Source organism: Rana temporaria, chromosome 6 (genome assembly GCF_905171775.1).
Source record: "Rana temporaria chromosome 6, aRanTem1.1, whole genome shotgun sequence".
In the NCBI taxonomy this organism is placed as follows: domain Eukaryota; kingdom Metazoa; phylum Chordata; class Amphibia; order Anura; family Ranidae; genus Rana; species Rana temporaria.
The window spans coordinates 46,169,291-46,176,591 of NC_053494.1; positions in this window are offsets into that span (position 1 = coordinate 46,169,291).

Genomic DNA, 7,301 nt, shown 5'->3' on the forward strand with positions numbered 1-7,301 from the left:
GTAGAATGCACAGTATTGTAATAAAAAAATATTTATTTATACAAGATTAAAAACATGAATTGGAATGTATACAAATCTGTATGAAGACACCAATAATCAAACATAGAAACAGATGTCGTCTTTCACCCGACGCATTTCAAAGTAAGCAACTTTTTCTTCAGGGGTGTGTTTTTAACAGACATAGGTGTAAATCTACAACATTGTACAAAAATGTTATATTCAGGTGAGTATTATACATATATATATAAGAAAAATCATTATTATATGCCAGTTGAGTTATGTATTATTTGTTGTAATCACTTACATGCATTGTTTGGTGTTAACAGAAAATCATTCCAAGTATCGTCTTTGTAGTTAAAACCAAAGATGAAAGAAGAAGGTAGTGTGCCTCAATATTGAACATATGAATGATAAAGAAAGATTGTTATGGTCTATTAAGAGATATTTCTGAAGATCTTTATGAGTGGGTTGCCCGGCATGCCAGAGGGGTAGGTACAGAGACACTGAGGTCAGCAGAAGGGCAGAAAAACCTACTAATTAAAGGATATATATATATATATATATATATATATATATATATATATATAATATATATAACATGTAAATCTAGTATCAAATAATAAATAAATGCTATATATTAAATTATCCTTTTTTTATTTTTTTTTTTTAATAACATTTTTTCATTTTTTAGAAAAAAAAAATATCATTTCAGGCAGTCGGTGTCATTGATTTTACTTATAAATTGTTTTTAAATAGATAAATAGAAAGGACTAGACTTCATAAAAGGTATTATAAAGTGTGACCTGCATGTATAAGGTTCTATCAAAATGGACCAAGATTTATGGTAATATTGTATCTTAATAGCATGATAGGTTCAGTTTTGGAGAGCACACAGTCCTGACATCCAGCCTGAATGGTGTGGATGCCAAGACTGCGCTAATCTGGAGTTTTCATGAGCCTGTTTGGAAATCAGCGCGGCTGACAATAGTCAGCCGTGCTGATTGTTATGTGAGAGGCGGTGTTGTCCTTTGCCACACCCCCTGAGCCGCACGTGCACCCAATTACCCCAACCACACATTTGTGTGCTGTCAGTGCAGCGGGATGGGAGGAGGCACGCACAACCCACCGGCATGCACAGCTTCTCCGGCGGACTGCGCATGCCCACTGGAGGAGCAAGCTGGAGGACAAGGGTTATGAAGGCCCATGTGCTCCAAACAATTCCTCTTCGGGTTATTAAACCTGGGCGGCTGCACGTGCCGTGTGGCAGAGCACAGCCCATCTTGACACCTCTGTGTCCCGCTCTCTCCTGTGTGTGATTGAAGTGTATAGGAATTGTGTCAAGCACAAATTTCCCCCTCTAGAGGACAAAAAATATATTGTAAAGACCAAGGTAATGTTACTAAATAAAACCAATATATAAATAATGGCGAACAAACATTGAGGCACTGAAAGAGACAAAAAAAGAGGGAAAAATAAAAAAGAATTATTATAAATAAGTTGTGCACTAATTATAATATAGCAGTCAAACAGTGCGTTTGAGCATAATGTCATATTTCTTACTATTAAAAGATCAATGTCGTCTCCCTGGGTGAATAACCATAGAGATACGGTACAAAATCTTTATAAGTAGTATGTCCATACTTAACAGGCAAATCACAATGAAGAAAATAGGGATATAATAAAATGGAAATTTGGATAGAATGAAATATGCTCAAATAATTTATACAAAATATCAATGTTGTTTATATATTATTTTTTCATGCCACCAGAGGTGAAAACCTCAAGAAAGAGGTTGAAGCAAATTGCCTAATTGAGGCCTGGGGGCAGGTAGCTTTCAGTAGCTCCATCTGGAGGAGGATTTTGTTTTGGAAAACAAAACTACGTAAACCACCCCCCCCCCCCGACCTTGTGGGTCTCCGCAGTCAATGACATCATGCGCATGGAAGAGATGTTGGCCCTTGATAATGACACCTTCGACAAATTAAAGACCCTATGGCTCATTTGGATTGACTACTCTGCCTCGGACTCCCTGAAAACATTATTGACACCTCTGGGTCAACCCAGCCATCCACCCTGATTTCATCCTACAGGTTTGATGCGCCAAGGTCTTCTCAGTCCCCTCTTTCTCTCTGTCTTCTCTTTCTTCTCTTCTTTTTCCCTCTATTGTTCTCTTTCCCCCCTTTCTCTCTCTGTCTGTAATTTTTTATTTTATTTTATAGTCAAATGTCATACTATATAATTTTACTAATCCTCGCTGCTCCTCGTATAGAGTAGTGTTTAGTGTGTTTAGTATAGCGGAGTGTTAGTGTTTATGTTGGAAATGTTTCCTGCGATGTGTGGAAAGTGTGATTTTCATTGTGTAGCACTACCCCCGTAGGAGCTGCTAGTTATATTTTGGGTGGCACATGACCACACACAATGTACCTCTTTTCTCTTTGGGTTTATTTGGGAGCACTTTAGTAGAAAAGAAGGATGAGGGGTGGAAGGGTAGGTAGGTTCAGGTGCACAGTCACAAGCAAGGAACCACTCCTGTTTCCAGCAAACAGTTCTCGTCGCCACTCTAGCCAAAGTGGGTATTGCTTACCCGGGTAGGTCCCTCTCACTGGCCAAGCAGCCGGGATGGCGCACAGAATAATGTACAGTCTCTGCCACAGACCTTCCTCTGTAGGTGAGATATTTTGGTCCGGAATCCTCTGCCACAGGATTCAGCACCCGGATCTCTTTAGCTTTGTTTCACTAGAACTTTTAGATCTGACAGGCCTCTCGGTGTACGGGGCATCCTCAGATGAAGTTTCCAGGCCTTCCCCCAAGGTACCAGCCTCTTGCATGGTCCTCACCGGGATAGGTCCTCCCCTGGCTTCCTTCATCAAATGGCTTCCTCCCGCAGGACAGACAGCACAGGATCACCTCTGCAGTACAGGCCCCAGCCAGACAACTGGGCCAAACAAAGCTGCAGCCCCGGACCAATGTGGTCCCGGAGCTAGGATTCACAACGCGCACCCCTGGCCAGGTGGGTCACGAGGCACATCTGTCCCTTAAGTACCCCAGCATGCACAGCGGGATGACCACTCCCACTGATTCGCTGATGAGGGGCACACTCAAAACACCATGACATGACTGCTGCCACCCTTGGCCTGGGGTGGTAACAACACCCCCAGGCGATCAATGGTGGATACTCCCAGCACAGCCATGGCTGGAACAGAGGCTAAATAGTCCTCAATCATTCTGGTCTGAGCCAAATAACAGCTCAGACCCCCATTAAATTTAGAGCAGCGCCTGTTCTTCAGGAGCAGGGCGCTACAATTGTATTACCCTAAGTTGTGGACATTTGAAAGTTATCTGTATTGTTTTGATTTTGTTAAACGCAATAAAAATATATTTGACTCTAAATGGTGCATAGTATCACTAGGATTTGATCATAATATTTGCAGATACTGTTAATGATTAATCCTCCTCTCACAGAGTAATTAAACATTTCTGCCCTGTGCCCTATAAGCCATTGCCAGGGTTTAACTTACTAAGCATTTTTATACAAAAATCGGTGAGAGGTGCTGGGACCAAATGTTCTCAGGAACCTTACAAGGATTGTTTCAATGGAAAGGAAAATTACAGAATCCTTGCTTTTCTGTAAGAATAGTACAGCCTAGATTGTACCCTTAATCATTCAAATTCCCAGCGCAAGGTTATTTTGCAAACAATCCCCAAATCGGTGGGAGGTGCTGGAACCAAATGTTCCCAGAAACCAAGTTACAAGGATTGTTTCAATGTAAAAAAACAGGTAGCCCTGGCCAGCTTTAAAGGAAAATTACAGAATCTTTGATTTTCTGCAAGATTATTACAGCCTGGGTTGTACCCTTAAAGGAGTTGTAAAGGAAAACATTTTTTTGCCTAAAATTTATGTCTGCAAGGTAGACAGACAGAATAGTGTAATGATTCTGTTAAAAAAAAACAAGTAAATACCTATTAAATTCCTTCATCTATATCACCTCCGGCGTTCTAGTTTCTGTTCTCTCATTCACTTCCTGGTTTGCGGCGCTCGTTGATGTAAGAACTACATTTCCCAGTATTCCCAACGAATTTGGGCCGTAAGTTACGGCGGCGTAGTGTATCTCTCGCGGTGTAAGGGCGCGGAATTCAAATTGGGCGGTTAGGGGGCGTGTTTCGTTTAAATGAAGCGCGTCCCCGCGCCGAACGAACTGCGCATGCGCTGTTCGTAAAAACTCCCAGGGTGCATTGCTCCAAATGACGTCGCAAGGACGTCATTGTTTTCAACGTGAACGTAAATGGCGTCCAGCCTCATTCACGGACGACTTACGCAAACAACGTAAAATTTTCAAAATTAGACGCTGGAACGACGGCCATACTTAACATTGAGTACGCCACCATATAGCAGCTTTAACTATACGCCGGAAAAAGCCGAACGGAAACGACATAAAAAAATGCGACGGCCGGTCGTACGTTTGCGGATCGTCGGAAATAGCTAATTTGCATACTCGACGCGGATTACGACGGGAACGCCACCTAGCGGAAGCCGAAAAATTGCATAAAAAAAAAACGACGGCATACGAAGAAGTACGCCTGTCGGATCTAACACAGATGCCGTTGTATCTTGTTTTGTGGATACCAAAACAAAGATACAACGCGCAAAATTTGAAATTACGCGGCGTATCAAGAGATACGCTGGCGTAATTTCTTTGAGGATCTGCCCCGAAGTCTCTAACACGTAGAGAGCGTCCTGCCGCACAGATGTAGTTCCCAGGAGGAGGCAGGCACGTCACTGACCACCGCAGTAAAGCCTCCCTTTACGTAGGGTGAGTAACAATCAGACAAGCAGGAAGTGAACAGAACAGAGAAGAAATAGAGCAACTTCTGAGCAAAAACGAACAATGAGGAAGTGAAAAGAGTAATGTCTGCAGGTAAAGGATGCTTATTATGGAAAAAAAAAATTCCTTTAATTATTTAAATCCCCAGTGGAATAACCACAAGGTCACTTTGCAAACAATCCAATTGGGGAGAGATACTGGAGAGATAATAGATGCAGCGATAAACTTACCAGCTTCCCATGGCAGCCAATTTCCAGCAGGGTTAACAGAAACGGGAGTTCAAGAAACATTGCAGCTTCTTTGCCAGTCTGATATATACTAGATTGACCAGGTTATTTTGAAATCTCAATTCAGCTTTGGCTTTGGAGCCTGGCACACCCCACAGTGCAAAGGAACACCTCGCTATGAGCCGCTGAGGAACCTCACTGGACAGTGGGGTGGTGTGGGTGTGCCAGATGTTGAAAGAGCATAAGTTGGCTTGCAGGCTCTGCAGCAGAAACTTTACCCATGTCCTCCTCACTGATCACTTCAGGCCATGTAACTCTACAGCTTGCCTTTCATTATGAATAGCAACCAGAAATATAGTGACTACCTGGATAGCACAAATTAAGTATTCTGTGTCAACACATGGCGGGACACAAACAGTGTGTATCCTTAAAAGATTAGAAGACTCCTAAAAGTAGAAACAAAGGGCCAGATTAAAACGTAAAGACGTAAACTAGCGGCGGCGTAACGTATCGTAGTTTTCATGGCAAGTGCCCGATTCACAAAGCACTTGCAATGAAAACCTACGCTGGCGGCCTCCGGCGTAAGCCCGCGTAATTTAAATGGGCGTGTGCCATTTAAATTAGGCGCGCTCCCGCGCCGGACCTACTGCGCATGCTCCGTTTCGAAATTCCTGCCGTGCTTTGCGCGAAGTGACGTAATTTTTTCGAACGGCGACGTGCGTAGCGTACTTCTGTATTCCCGGACGTCTTACGCAAACGACGTGAATTTTTAAATTTCGACGCGGGAACGACGGCCATACTTTATACTAGGGTTGTCCCGATACCACTTTTTTAGGACTGAGTACAAGTACCGATACTTTTTTTCAAGTAGTCGCCGATACCGAATACCGATACTTTTTTTAAAATGTGTCCCCAAATGCAGCGATGTCCCCCCACAGATGCAGCCATGTATCCCCCCATCCAGCCATTGTCTCCCCCCATGCAGCCATTGTCTCCCCCCATGCAGCCATTGTCTCCCCCCATGCAGCCATTGTCTCCCCCCATGCAGCCATTGTCACCCCCCATGCAGCCATTGTCACCCCCCATGCAGCCATTGTCACCCCCATGCAGCCATTGTCACCCCCCATGCAGCCATTGTCACCCCCCATGCAGCCATTGTCTCCCCCCATGCAGCCATGTATCCCCACATCCAGCCATTGTCACCCCCCATCCAGCAATGTATTCCCCCAGCCATTGTCACCCCCCATGCAGCCATTGTCACCCCCCATCCAGCCATTGTCACCCCCCATCCAGCCAGCGTCACCCCCCATCCAGCCAGCGTCACCCCCCATCCAGCCAGCGTCACCCCCCATCCAGCCAGCGTCACCCCCCAACCAGCCAGCGTCACCCCTCATCCAGCCAGCGTCACCCCTCATCCAGCCAGCGTCACCCCCCATCCAGCCAGCGTCACCCCCCATCCAGCCAGCGTCACCCCCCATCCAGCCAGCGTCTCCCCCCATCCAGCCAGCGTCTCCCCCCAACCAGCCAGCGTCACCCCCCATCCAGCCATTGTCTCCCCCCATGCAGCAATGTATCCCCCCATCCAGCCATTGTCACCCCCCATCCAGCAATGTATTCCCCCAGCCATTGTCACCCCCCATGCAGCCATTGTCTCCCCCCATGCAGCCATTGTCTCCCCCCATCCAGCCATTGTCTCCCCCATCCAGCCATTGTCTCCCCCCATGCAGCCATTGTCACCCCCCATCCAGCCATTGTCACCCCCCATCCAGCCATTGTCACCCCCCATCCAGCCAGCGTCACCCCCCATCCAGCCAGCGTCACCCCCCATCCAGCCAGCGTCACCCCCCATCCAGCCAGCGTCTCCCCCCAACCAGCCATTGTCACCCCCCATCCAGCAATGTATTCCCCCAGCCATTGTCACCCCCCATCCAGCCAGCGTCACCCCCCATCCAGCCAGCGTCACCCCCCATCCAGCCAGCGTCACCCCCCATCCAGCCAGCGTCTCCCCCCAACCAGCCATTGTCACCCCCCATCCAGCAATGTATTCCCCCAGCCATTGTCACCCCCCATCCAGCCAGCGTCACCCCCCATCCAGCCAGCATCTCCCCCCATACAGCCAGCGTCTCCCCCCATCCAGCCAGCGTCACCCCCCATCCAGCCAGCGTCTCCCCCCATCCAGCCAGCGTCTCCCCCCATCCAGCCATGTCACGCTTACCTGCATCCCCGCTGCCGCCGACTGTGTAATACGCCG